General features: G+C 37.8%; 1 protein-coding gene across 7 annotated transcripts in view; it reads left to right on the top strand.

The window, feature by feature from the left end:
- gulp1 (GULP PTB domain containing engulfment adaptor 1) overlaps positions 1-14,782 on the top strand; it is a 370,296-nt gene that overhangs the window by 237,574 nt on the left and 117,940 nt on the right. Inside the window, exon 1 of one of the 7 annotated variants that reach the window (XM_033023794.1) lies at positions 6,709-6,713. The exons of the other annotated variants lie outside the window; for them this stretch is intronic. The gene's annotated coding sequence lies outside the window, so the exon portion shown is untranslated. Of the gene's footprint in view, positions 1-6,708; positions 6,714-14,782 lie in introns of those variants that run through there. 7 annotated transcript variants of the gene reach the window in all.

Genomic DNA, 14,782 nt, shown 5'->3' with positions numbered 1-14,782 from the left:
AATTTCGCGGCAGTCGCCTGTAGTCACCAAAAAAATCGCCTAAGTGGGACAGGCCCATTAGGAAGAGATTTGGCCATCATGAGAGGACAGAAAGAAATTGATGAAAGAAGATCATAAAGGTCAGAGGACATTTGGAGAAAGGAATTATTCTGATTCTCAATGGTATCAGAAATGCAGTCTGATTGGAGGCATTCAGGGTCGGGCTTGTGATCAGGCTGGGTGGTGATGTCGCAATAGGTAAGATAGTGGAGACAGACACAAAAAGCTGGAGTAACTCAGCAGGACAGGCAACATCTCTGGAGAGAAGGAATGAGTGACGTTTTGGGTCGAGACCCATATTCAAACTGAAAGTCATGGGAAAGGGAAAGGAGCGATATAGAAGACGATGTTGAGAGATAACGAACAATGAATAAAAGATATGCAAAAAAGTAGCGATCATAAAGGCCATTGTTTACTGTTTGTTGGGTGAAAAAAAGCAATACCGATTTTTCTCCCTAAAATTTGTTTTAAAAAACTCGATTCTGCAATTACAAATTTTATCTGTGATTACAAAACTCACAGAATTCATAAACGGCATTTATGTAAACCTAAAAAAATCGGCGGACTAGCTTTCCCTAATTTTCTTTACTATTACTGGGCAACGAACATTAAAAATGTAATTTGTTGGATGGACGATACATGCCAACAAGTAAACTGGCTAAAAATGGAGAGGGAGGATTGTTTGCCTTTTAATATAGGCACGATTCTTCTCTCCCCAATAAATCTGAAGAAATCAGCGTATGAGAAAAATCCGATAATCCATAGCACTTTACGAATCTGGAAACAGGTGAAATTAACCCTTAAATTGAGAAATTTATCTCTCCTCTTACCAATCACCAATAATCCCTCGTTTAAACCGGCTACTTTAGACAAGGCGTTTATACAATGGGAAAGCTTAGGAATTAAAAAGCTGGGAGACCTTTATGAGGTGGGGACTCTCCTCTCATTTCAAGAATTACAGTCGAAATATCATCTGAAAGATAGCCAATACTTTAGATATCTTTAAATACGAGACTACGTGAAATCACACACCCAAGACTGTCAATATTTGGTTCCAGACATACTAGACGAATGCATGAATAGAAAGTCGGATTCAAATAAGTTAATATCGTACCTTTATAATACCCTTTCAAATTTACAAACTCCATCGTCGGAAATAATTAGGCGAGCTTGTGAAGATGAACAGGGTCTAACAATTTTAAAAGATAGTTGGGAGGAAAGCCTTCTATATATACACAACTGTTCTTTTAATGTTAGGCACTCGCTAATACAATTTAAAATACTGCATAGACTTTATTACTCAAAGTCTAAATTGAATAAGATCTTCCCAAATGTCTCCCCTATTCGTGATAAATGTCTCCTCCAAGAAGCAACCATAACCCATTCCTTTGCTTCCTGTACAAAATTACACAACTCCGGGAGGGGAATTGTTGATATCTTTTCTAAAATACTTAAAATAAAATTGGACCCCGACATAGAATTGATCACACTAGGTATGTCAGAAGCCTGTTCTGAGCTAACATTATTTCAAAGACGTTTCCTTGCCTGATAACGGCGAAAAAAACGAATACTTAAATTTTGGAAACGGACAACAGCCCCTACAGTGTAGATGTGGATTACAAACATGTCCGAGACACTACAGAAAAACCAGATCAATTTCTCAAGACATAGACTCCCTTCACCGAATTCTTACAAGAATAGTATGGCGCAACACAAATCTAAATTTAAATCCGATCTTGGGCTGGGTGAGGTGGGCGTAGGGGGGGGGGTGGACGGGGGGGGGGGGGGGGGGGGGGGGGGGGGGGGGGGGGCGAGGGGCAGGTATATCTCCACCTTTTTTTTAAATTTTATTTTTTTATCTTAATTTTTTTTGGCCACACTACTTTACTAGTTTAGGGGTCTTTTTATGCTTTTTCGAGCTATCTTTTCACTTTTCACCTTTTCCCTCTCTTGTTCACTTTTTCTTTTCTTCTTTCATTTTCAGGTTATAAGGTTAAAAATGAAGCTGTACTATAATTGTATAATCTAAGATGCCGAATGTTTTATCTTTGTACAATTGCTTCTAAAAATAAAAAATAAAAATAAAAAAAGAAGCTGGTGCGACTTGGGTGGGAGAGAGATAGTGGGGCGGTTAGATCAGCTAAGGGCGAGTTATCATTATTGGGAAGGACTTTAATTTAAGAAGACCCATCTTGCATAAGTTCAAACTTTGGACATCATGGTCTGGGATCTGGTTAACTTATGATGAACCTGGTTTTGCATGTTGGGCAGGCCGGCTTCTTTGCTTAAAAGGCCACTGCTAATTGTGAAGTTGTGGATTAAAAAGTCCAGAGGTGTTTTCTGTGCCTTAATTTCTTGATGCATCGAGGATCAGAAAGGGAAATAGCAGACCATGTAGGCAGTCCTGGTATTTCTTTCCAAATGCATTATCAATGAAATTATATTGCATAGTCTGTGGAGGTGTTTCATTACGCAACACCTTTTTTGGGCTATTGAGCTTTTAATTTTACATTTTATACTAGTATAAAAGCAGCAAATCCTTGATTTTTGTGCCTATTTCTGTGGTATTTGATTGTAATCTTAGAAGTGAATAACCTAAAATTAAAAACAAATTCTAACATGCAGCATAATTATGTGCTGAGTTATGTTTACTTGGGAGGAACATGAACAGCTTGTGAAACATTCTGAATTGTGTTTTAGACAATTATCTTCTACCGCAGAGAAAATGCTATCTTTCCTTGTGTCGAACAAAAGATCAAACTTATTCCTGTCATATTGTTAACATAGAACAGTGAGTAGCACAGCAAAGGAACTGGCCATTGGCCGACCATGTCTTTGCCCTTCGTCAGTCTTGCCAGCCTGAAGGTAATGGGAATGCTGAAGACCTTTGGAATGTGCATAGAAGACCAAAGTATTGCACCACATTGGTCCCTTCAAACTTCAGCTCTGACTTCAACTTGACGTATTTTCTCCACTATTTCTTCTGCCTGTAGATGCATGTGTAAATTAAGTACTTTTATAGTGCCAACTCCTCACTCAATTATTTTAACGACTCTGCCCCTACCATTTGGGAATATGTCTGCAAACATGTGCGCAAGACTGCATGGATGAGCGAAGTTGCTGTAATTAGGCATCTCATTTTAATGCATCATGGATTATTTAGTGCAGCTAAAATACAGGGTTGTGATGTGTATTGACTTGATTAAAAAAAACAAGCTATCTTCCTGTCATAATTTATACAACTGGGAATCATTGGACATATTACAGGAAATCTTTTGGGTATCAGATTACTTGAAATTAAAACTATGAATTTCAAAAAGATTCATAAGACTTGACATTATTATAACTCTGGATGTGTTTGATAACTTTTAAGATGCTGTGAGTGGTTTTGAGTAATATTAATATCTGGGCAATCAAATGTTTTATCTTATGCACAGTTGCATAGCTGGTACAGCTGCTGCCTCAGCACCAGAGACCAGGGTTCGATCCTGACCTCTGGTGCTGCCTGTGTGGAGTTTGCACGTTCTCCCTAGGTTTCGTCCAGGTGCCCCATTCAGGTCTGTAGGTTAATTGGCCTTTGTAATCTGCCCTTAAGGGCCTGTCCCACTTATGCAATTTCTTTCGGCGACTTGCTGGCACACGTCATAGTCGCAGCAGGTCGCTGAAAATGTTCAAAATGTTGAAAATCCAGCGGCGACCAGAAAAAGGTATGACTCTTTGGGCGACTACTCATAACCATGCAGGCGTCACGTGTCGCCTGTACGCACGTGAGTAATCGCCCAAATAGTCAAACCTTTTTCTGGTCGCCGCGGGATTTTCAACATATTTTAAATTTGCGGCAACTTGCTGCGACTATGACGGGTGCCGGCAAGGCGCCGAAAAAATTGCGTTAGTGGGACAGGCCCTTTAGTGTGTGGGAAGTGGATATGTAAATGGATAACAGAGAACTAGTGTGAACAAGTGATCGAAGGATGGCGAGGACTCGGTGGGCCGAAGGGCCTGTCTCCATGTTGTATCTCTAAAATGATGGAAATATTTATTTGCCATTGCTCTGTTTAACATTTAATTATGTCATCATCTTGATTAAAGCATGAAAAATATAGGAAATGGTATTGTAAGGTACATTTATTGTCATGTAATAAATGCAATTCTCTTTTCCTTGGTTCTGTAAATATATTGGGGGCAGAGTTTGAGAGAAATTACTACAGCTGTTTGTGTAATTCTACAAGTAAACACTAGCAAGTTTAGGATTCCAATGCATGAGTGCAGAGATTCTGGATTACCTTTTTAAAAGATGGCCTCTGAATTACTGCAATGACTAAATCCCTGTGGAATTTATTGGCAGGGTGCCAATTTGAGCAATGCCTCAACATTTATTGGGAGAGGGAGAAAATATGCTTGAACATCCGCTGCTGGGTTAGAATAGCAAAAGTGCCTGCATAATTCCAGCAAAGTTGTTAGATAATGGATATTTTATGGAAATGGTTTATTTTACTTTGTGATTGTAATGCTGCTTTTAACGTGCTGTAATTTTACAGTTGCTCGGGTATTCTCATAATTTCAGAAGGACTATTATTGTTTCTATATCAAACACAAGTTTATGCAGTGTTCTTAAAACAGTTTTGAAAGCCAGATAAGCCAGGGACTTGGATTAATTGCCTATTTGAAGAAAAATAATAGTTTTCATGACCAGGGTAACAGTCTGGACACTATCTGGAGATGGGATTTACACAAGGAAAGGCTGCTTAAGTGCCGAATCTCACTATTGAAGATAGAGCCATGTACTGTAAGTCCATTAATTTCCTCTTCCTTTTATCAGGTGCCCTTCGATGAGTGTGAGCTTGATATTTACCACAGCAAAATACACGAGCAGTTCATGCTGTCTTCAAATTCTGATCCAATAAAATGTTGGCCATTAGCTGGACTCATTCCAGCACTATGTTTTTTTCAGTTTTGTTTAAGGCATCCCAGTGGGATCATTTCTAAGTGAGTCATGGAGTTGCTTTCGACAAGATGGAGTATTGGTCTTTATTTTATAATCCTATCTGGCCTAGATTAATTGGCAGTTTTATCATTTACAGATTGTTAGAGCTGGCAAAGTACATTTAGCTGCCACATTTGCCCACATGACTGCACAGAAATTGTAATTCATAGGCTATAATATGCTTTATGGTATTCTGAGATAATGATAAAGTGCTGTAAAAAATAATTTATTTTCATGTGTTCCCCTCCTTGTCCGTCATATTTGTTTGAAGAATGCCCTGTCACATTATATGAAACCTGAGGTGGAAGTGAGAAGGAAGATTGACTTCCTACATTGTATTTATAACCCAATGCAATGAAAAGTCTAGGCAGAATGTGTGTTTTCCTAATCATTCATTTTTGAATGAAATCAGGGTGGATCACAATTAAAGTACTGGGTGAGAGATTTTACGGAGAACGATTCTATATTTTGACAGACACTCGTTCACATTACAGAACCAAAGCTCATGCTTATAATTATTGTGTGTAGGAAATCATTACGGTAAAGGTTATTCAGACTCTGTGTCAGGCAATTCTTCCCGTCCCTCCCGAACCACCCCCTCTCCGGGCACTTTCCCTTGCAACCGCAAGAAATGCTACACTTGTCGCTTTACCTCCCCCCTTGACTCCATTCAAGGACCCAAGCAGTCTTTCCAGGTGCGGCAGAGGTTCGCCTGCACCTCCTCCAGCCTCATCTATTGCATCCGCTGCTCTAGATGTCAGCTGATGTACATCGGTGAGAAGACCAAACGTAGGCTTGGCGATTGCTTCGCCCAACACCTCCGCTCGGTTCGCAATAACCAACCTGATCTCCCGGTGGCTCAGCACTTCAACTCCCGCTCCCGTTCCGAATCCGACCTTTCTGTCCTGAGCCTCCTCCATGGCTAGAGTGAGGACCACCGTAAATTGGAGGAGCAGCACCTCATATTTTGCTTTGTACCCCAGCGGTATGAACATTGACTTCTCCAATTTCAGGTAGTCCTTACTTTCTCCTCCCCTTCTCAGCTCTCCCTCAGCCCTCTGGCTCCACCTCTTCCTTTCTTCCTCCCCCCCCCCCCTCCCCCACCCTCACATCAGTCTGAAGAAGGGTTTCGACCCGAAACGTTGCCGATTTCCTTCGCTTCATAGATGCTACCTCACCCGCTGAGTTTCTCCAGCATTTTTGTCTACCTTCTGTGTGAGGCACTTCTGTCTAGTAAGCCTGAGAATTTGTTGTAGTGACAATGCAGCAAAAAAGAACAACAATATTGGAGAAAAAAGTGGAGTGTGAGGGTAAACATGTAAGGGCAATTTTGTAAAATCTTCCACATTTATATAGAGGTAAGAAAATGTTCATTGAGGGCAAATGTGGGTTCCTTACAGTCAGAAACAGGAAATGTTAGAAAACAGGAGACAAGGAATTACAGAGAAATTAAACTAATATTTTGCATTTTTTGGGGGGAAATGAGTCAAATGCCCTTGCAGAACTGCCGGGGAAATACAAGTATAATTTAAAATAGGAAGTAAAGTTCTGGATAAATGAATGCGGTTGAAAGTTGATAAATCACCCACTGCAAATAATCTGCATCCTGGAATGCTAAAGGAAGTAGATGATGAATTAATGGGTGTAATAGTTATTATTATTTATTTTTTAATATTTTATTTTATTAGAAGTAAGTGCAATCATATGGCACCAAAGTGCCTAATATATATTTTCATAATACATTTTATGTACAGCTTCTTATTTTTTTTTGTTATATTAAAGAAAGATTAGAATAAGAAAAATAAATTAGATAGTAAAGGATAGAAAAGCGTGAGTTATATAGTGTGTGAAGAAAAAGAAGAAAGACGAATGAGTGAAGAAAGTTGAGAAAAAGAAAATAGAAAAAAGAGAATAAGACATAAAAAATTTTTTTTTTTAAAAAGGGTAAGGAGATCATTGTTTATAATCTTGACCAACCCTCGTCCAGTCCTGAAACAGTTAATTTTTACAATTGTGTTGCACCATATGATTCCAAAAAGACGACAAATGGAGACCAACTCGTTATGAATTGGTCTGATTTATCCATTAGGAGGAATCGCATTTCCTCAAGATGTGCGGTGTCCAACATACTTGCAATCCACATTTTAAGCGTTGGTATTGATGTATTTTTCCAAAATTTAAGTATTAATTTTTTTGCTATTATTAAACCATAGTTAAAAAAAAAAATTTGAGATGTGTTCAATTTATTCCCATCTTCCATTACTCCAAATATAATCATTTTAGTATTAGGTTCCATTCTTGTCTTGAATAATTTTGTAAATATTTTGAAAATATCACTCCAAAATCTATAATGTTTTATGCAGGAAACTATGGAGTGTGTTATAGTTGCGTTTTGGGATAGACATTTATCACAAATGGGGGATGAGGAAAATCTTTTTCACACAGAGAGTGGTGAATCTCTGGAATTCTCTGCCGCAGAAGGTAGTTGAGGCCAGTTCATTGGCTGTATTTAAGAGGGAGTTAGATGTGGCCCTTGTGGCTAAAGGGGTCAGGGGGTATGGAGAGAAGGCAGGTACAGGATACTGAGTTGGATGATCAGCCATGATCATATTGAAAGGCGGTGCAGGCTCGAAGGGCCGAATGGCCTACTCCTGCACCTATTTTCTATGTTTCTATGTTTCTATGATATATTTGGATAAATTTTGTTCAATCTTATTTTTGAATAAAATTTTAAAATTTTAAATTGAATTAGATTATGTCTTACATTAATCGAACATTTGTGAATATATATCAAATACTTTTCCCATGTAACCTTTGTAATTTTTATCATTAGTTCCCGTTCCCACTCTTCTCTAAGTACCTCTGTCGATGGTAGGTCTATATTTAGAATACTATTATATAAATATGATATTAAATTTGTGAGTCAGCTTCAATATTCATTGCTTCTTCCAATAATTCAGGAGTTATTTTTGATATCCTTGTATATATTTTTCATGAAATCGCAAATCTGAAGATATTTAAAATATTGGTTGTTTTTCAGTTTAAATTTTAATTGTAATTGTTGGAATGATAGTAGGTTTCCCATTTCGTACATATCCCCGATCCTTCTAATTCCGAGACTTTCCCATTGGTTATATGTTTTATCAATAAGAGATGGTTTAAATAAAGGGTTATTCGCTATTGGCATTAACAATGATAAATTTCTTAATTTTAAAGATAATTTTATTTGTTTCCAAATTCTTATTGTACCATATATAATTGGGTTCTTCTTATATATTGTGTTATTCAGTTTTTTCGGGAGAAGAGGATCGTTCCTATATTAAAAGGATGACAATCCTCTTTCTCCATTTTTATCCATTCTGTCTGTTGGGTAGAACTATCCAGCCAATAAATTATATTCTTAATATGCACTGCCCAGTAATAATACATAAAATTCGGAAGTGAAAGTCCCCCGACCTCTTTTGGTTTACATAAGTGTTTTTTTGTAATTCTATGTGATCTATAGTCCCAAATAAAATTAGTAATATTAGAGTCTAATTTAAAAAATATATATTTTGGTATATATACCGGTATAGACTGAAATAGGTATAGTAATTGTGGTAGGAAGATCATTTTTATTGCATTTATTCTACCTAATAATGATAAAGGAAGTGTTTTCCAAAATTTAATCAGCGTATTAAGTTTATTTAATAAAGGTATAAAATTAGCGTTGAATAATGCTTTATATTTTCTAGTAATCTGAATACCCAAGTATTTAAATTTTTCTGTTGCGATTTTAAAGGGGAACTTCAATAAGTGTGTAGGTTCTTGAGGTTTTAATGTCATGATTTCACTTTTATTCCAGTTTATTCTATATCCAGAAAAAGACCCGAATTCCTCTATTAAATTTAATAAATTTGGTATGCTCGTTTGTGACTTTGTAATATATAAAAGTATATCGTCTGCATATAATGAGATTTTATTCTTTGAGTCCCTAGTATTATAGCTCTGAATATTCGGATGAATTCTTATACTTTCAGCCAGAGGTTCTATCATAAGGGCAAATAGCAGGGGTGATAATGCACATCCCTGCCTATTACCCCTTGATAGTTGAAATTTTTGAGATAACATGTTGTTAGTTAAGATTCTTGCCATCGGTTTATCATACAATAATTTTACCCATGTTATAAAATTCTCTCCCATATTAAATTTCTGCAGTACTTTATATAAGTATTGCCACTCTACCTGATCAAATGCTTTCTCTGCATCCAAAGAAATAATTGATATATCTTCTTCCTCTACTTTATGCGAGTACATTATATTAAACAGGCGTCTCAAATGATTAAATTAGTATCTTTTGGGTATAAACCCCGTTTGATCAGGGTTTATCAATTTACTAATATATTTGCATAATCTTCTTGCTAAAGTCTTTGCTAAGATTTTCTGGTCTGTATTTAAAAGTGATATAGCTCTGTATGAGCCCGGATCTTCTAAATCTTTATCTTTTTTTGGAACAAGCGTAATAGTTGATTCTGTTAGTGTTTCAGGTAGTTTGTTTTCTTTGAAAGCGTGGGAGTATAAATTAAATAAATAAGGGGTCGTTATTTCATGGAATTTTTAATAAAATTAATTACTAAAACCCATCTGGTCCCGCCATTTTCAACGATTTTATTGTTTCACCTATTTCTTTGATTGTAATTTGAGCTCCAAGTTCCTCTTGTTTCAAAAGGTCCAGTTTTGGAAGATTACAGTTATCTAAAAAAATTAAATTTTACTATCTTCTATTTTAATTTTAGATGTGTATAAATTTTGGTAAAATTGAGCAAATCTATTATTAATATCTTTAGGTGGTATTAGTAATTCACCTTTCTCTGATTTAATTTTAGTAATAGTATTTTCCTTTTCTTGTTTTTTCAATTGGTGAGCTAAAAGCTTATGTGGTTTGTCACCAAACTCAAAATGTACCTGTTTTGTAATTTGGAATAGTCTTATTACTCTTGCCGATAAAATTCGATTAAGTTTAAATTTCAGTAATATTATCTTATTATGTTTATCTGTCGTGGAATCTTTAGCATTATCTAACTCTAACTGTCTGATTTCTTGTTCTAACAACATTTGTTCTGTCTTATTCTTTTTATTTTGAAAACTTTGATATGAAATTATAATTCCTCTAATAAATGCCTTAAAAGTTTCCCATAATAAAGAAGGCGAGGTACCTGGTGTATCATTTGTATCAAAAAAAAAGTTTCATTTGTTGTTTTAAATATTGATAGCCTTGTAAGTCATTTAAAATATGTGTATTAAACCTCCAAAAAGATTTTTTACCCGGCATTCCCTCAAATTTTACTGAAAATGTCAACGGAGAGTGATCTGAGATACTACTAATGTGGTATGTTGGATTGATTGTATATGGCAATAATTTCATATCCACTAAAAAATAATCAATTCTTGAATAAGTTTTATGTACCGAAGAGTAAAACGAGTATTCCCTTCCAACTGGATTAGCAGATCTCCATACATCTATTATATTAGTATTTTTTATATATGTATTTAGAAGTTCACTAGTCTTAGATTTTTAATTACTCCTCCTTTGTTTTGCTGATTTATCTAGATATGAATCTAAAACACAGTTGAAGTCCCCCCCTATTATCACATTTTGGTAATTAAACTGATATTATATCTATAATTTTATCAAAAAATTGGGGGTTGTCAAAATTCGGCGCGCAAATATTTATCATAGTTAGTGGGGTTGCATAAATTTCTCCCGAAACTATAATATATCTTCCCTCTTTATCTGATATAGTATTCTTTAATTTAAAAGGAATACGTTTTTGAATAAGATTAGCCATACCCCTAGATTTAGAAGTAAATGAGGAGCAGTATGTTTGGCCTATCCACTTCGCCTTTAATCTCATTTGTGTTTGTTGTTTCATGTGAGTTTCCTGCAAAAACATTATGTCGCTTTTCAAAGATTTTAGTTGGGCAAAAATTTTACCCCTCTTAATTGGTTCGTTGGCACCCCTTATATTCCAACTACAGAATGTAATTCCTCCATTCTTTATTTGTCTATCGTCTTGCATTATAAATCAAGATAGTATTCCTGAATCATATGGTGCAACCAAATACCTCAGAATTCTGGGAGTTCGGTGGTTATCCCAAGTTATTAGATTTATATTGCATCTCCTTCTTGTAAAGTGCCTTGAAAAAAGAAAGAAAAAATGTGATATAGTTATAATCTATCCCAAATTTTACAAATTATGGAACAGTTTGTGCAGATTTAGAAGTGGCAAATATACCACCATGATTTTAAAAAGGAGTGAGGGAGAATACAGGAAACTTCAGAGTGGTTAGCCTAACACCAGGAGCAGGGGATTTCATGTAATCTGTTTTGTAAAGTGTCTTTAAAATATAGTCTGGATTCAACAAAATTAACATTAAAAAAAATTACGCTTGATAAATCTAATCAAGTCAAGTCAAGAGTGTTTAAAGTGTTACATGCCCCGAAACAGAATAATGACAATAGACAATAGGTGCAGGAGTAGGCCATTTGGCCCTTCGAGCCAGCACCGCCATTCAATGTGATTGTGGCTGATCATCCCCAATCAGTACCCGTTCCTGCCTTTTCCCCATATCCCCTGACTCTGCTATTTTTAAGAGCCCTATCTAGCTCTCTCTTGAAAGCATCCAGAGAACCTGCCTCCATCGCCCTTTGAGGCAGAGAATTCCACAGACTCACCACTCTCTGTGAGAAAAAGTGTTTCCTCGCCTCCGTTCTAAATGACTTACTCCTTATTCTTAAACTGTGGCCCCTGGTTCTGGACTCCCCCAACACCGGGAACATGTTTCCTGCCTCTTGTGTGTTCAAGCCCTAACAATCTTATATGTTCAATGAGATGCCCTCTCATCCTTCTAACCTCCAGAGTGTACAAGCCCAGCTGCTCCATTCTCTGAGCATATGACAGTCCCGCCATCCCGGGAATTAACCTTGTAAACCCACGCTACACTCCTCAATAGCAAGAATGTCCTTCCTCAAATTAGGGGACCAAACTGCACACAATACTCCAGGTGTTGTCTCACTGGGGCTCTGTACTAATGCAGAAGGACTTATTTGTCCTATATTCGATTCCTCTTGTTATAAAGGTCAACATGCCATTCGCTTTCTTCACTGCCTGCTGTACCTGCATGCTTACTTCATAGACTGATGTACAAGGACCCCCAGATCCCGTTGTACATCCCCTTTTCCCAACTTGACACCATTTAGATAGTAATCAGCCTTCCTTTTTTGCTACCAAAATGAAATTCTTACTCGTAGCAGAACAACAGATATGTAAGCATAGTCCTCTGTAATAACAAAGAAATGTGCAGGTATGTATATGTGTTGTACGTATATGTGTGTGTGTATTATACTATATATAAATAATAATAGCGCAAAAATTAAAATAATGCCCCTATATCTATGCACTTTAAATACTAATTGGAGGTTGTAGTGTTTAATAGCCTGATGGTTGTAGGGAAGAAGCTGCTCTTGAACCTTAACGTTACAGTTTTCATGCTCCTATACCTTCTTCTCGATGGCAGCAGTGAAATGAGTGTGTGGCCAGGGTGGTGTGGGTACCTGAAGATGCTGGTTGCAATTTGAGGCAGCGACTCTTGATGATCACTTTGATGAAGAGAAATACTCGTTGAGGACCTTGCCCATCTCCTGTGGCTCCACGCAGAGTTGACTGCTTTGACTCCTGAGGTATCCCACTCTCTCTCTGGTTACCTTTTTTTCCCTTTATCTATATTACTAAAAGTCTGATCTTGACCACTTCCTGTTGTTCTGTATATTAATTTTAGAAAAATAGCTGCCACTTATGGCTGTGATTTTTGGCCATCTTACTCAGAGTCACCCATCCGCTGCGCAGGACAAGAGGATTTTTTCCCATCGATGAAAAATAAGAGAGTTATTAGTGATTTAAAAAATGTTGAGATTCTCTCTCCTGAAGGCCATGCCCCTTCCGGAGGGACTATAAACCAGGACAGTGTTGAGTGCCTCAGTCAGTCTCTGCAAGATGGGGGAGCTGAGAGGGTCACGTCTCTCAGTCTGAGCTGTGAATAACACTGAACACATGTCTACTAAACTGTGAGTGGTTTTACTGACCTGTCGTGCCCTTAATGTGTTTGAAAAATATAGTTTGGAAATGCTAAAGCTGTGTTGCCTTTGGTTTGGGAAATGCTAAAGCTGTGTTGCCTTTGGTTTGGAATGGCTAAAGCTGTGTTGCCTTTGGTTTGGAAATGCTAAAGCTGTGTTGCCTTTGGTTTGGAAATGCTAAAGCTGTGTTGCCTTTGGTTTGGAAATGCTAAAGCTGTGTTGCCTAATTAAAGTTGCCTTGCCTAATTAAAGTTGCCTTGCCTAATTAAAGTTGCCTTGCCTAATTAAAGTTGCCTTGCCTTCTATATAATTAAAAGTCTAATCTTGACCACTTCCTGTTTGCGCTTTATATTGATTTTAGAAAAAACGCTACCACGTACGGCTGTGATTTTTGGCCATCTTACTCAGAGTCCCCTCCGCTCATCAGGTGCCGAGGATTTTTCCCATCGATGAAAAATAAAAGAGTTATTAGTGTTTAAAAAATGTTGAGATTCTCTCTCCTGTCAATCACGCCATGAAGGCCACGCCCCTTCTGGTGGGAAGGGGGGAGGGACTATAAAACCCAGAAGTGTGGGCGTGGCTCAGTCTCTGCAAGATGGAGGAGGGAGAGGTCACGACTCGCTGTCTTTAGTGGCCTTGCACCCTCCTTGAAATGGTATGAAACTGCACTTGAATTTGGTTTGCCTTTCACCCTGCTTGAAATGGAATTTCAAGGGAATAGCCGTGAGTGACTGCTAGCACCAACACGGCTTGAGTGGAATGAGCCGCCAGCCCGATAATCCATTTTCGGCCCCCGCACTGTCCATACTAGCCCTCTGTGAAACCAGTCCCTTCAGCCACCACCCCCCCACTGGCCACCCCAATATTGGAAATTGGTGGAGAGTGGTGGAATATTACGTATGGGGGACCATTCCCTCCAGGTGATGACATTGGGACCAACGGTTTCCCACTATCCTAGTGTACTTCATAAAATCTTTTGGGATCATCCTTAATGCTAGCTGCCACAGCTGTCTCCTGTCCCCTTTTCCCCCTCCTGATTTCCTTTTTAGCTTGTGAAGGAATTGCAGATGCTGGTTTTAACCGAAGATAGACAAATAAACTGGAGTACCTCAGCAGGACAGGCAGCATCTCTGGAGAGAAGGAATGGGTGACCATTTGGGTTGAGACCTTTTTTCAGACCCAAAATGTTTCAGTCTGAAGAAGGGTCTTAACTCTTACTCCTTCTTTTTGTGTCTATCCATTTTTAGCTTGCAACGTAGTTTCCGAAATTCTTCCATGGATACATTTGATCGCAGCTGCTTATACCTGTCCCATTCTTCCTCCTTACTCTTGACCAGAGGCTCAATTTCCCTCATATTCAAACTTCCTGCCTTGCCCGTCACTCTAGTAGGAATGTCCATGTCCTGGACTCTTGTCAGAACACTTTTCTGGCCTTCCTTTTCCTTCAAACAACCTACTCTAATCAACTTGAGTGAGTTCCTGTCGCATACCCTCAAAGTTGGCTTGCCCCAATTTAGAATTTAACTTGTGGGCATGCTTGTGTCATCCAGAACTATTTTAAATTTGTCAAACAGTGCCCGCTGTCCCAAAAGCTCATTCACGAATAATCACCGACTTGCACAATCCCAAGACTAGATCAAGCATTG

The sequence above is a fragment of the Amblyraja radiata genome, chromosome 7, assembly GCF_010909765.2.
Source record: "Amblyraja radiata isolate CabotCenter1 chromosome 7, sAmbRad1.1.pri, whole genome shotgun sequence".
Lineage (NCBI taxonomy): Eukaryota > Metazoa > Chordata > Chondrichthyes > Rajiformes > Rajidae > Amblyraja > Amblyraja radiata.
Note: the sequence above shows the minus strand (reverse complement) of the source record. Positions and strands in the feature narration are given on the sequence as shown.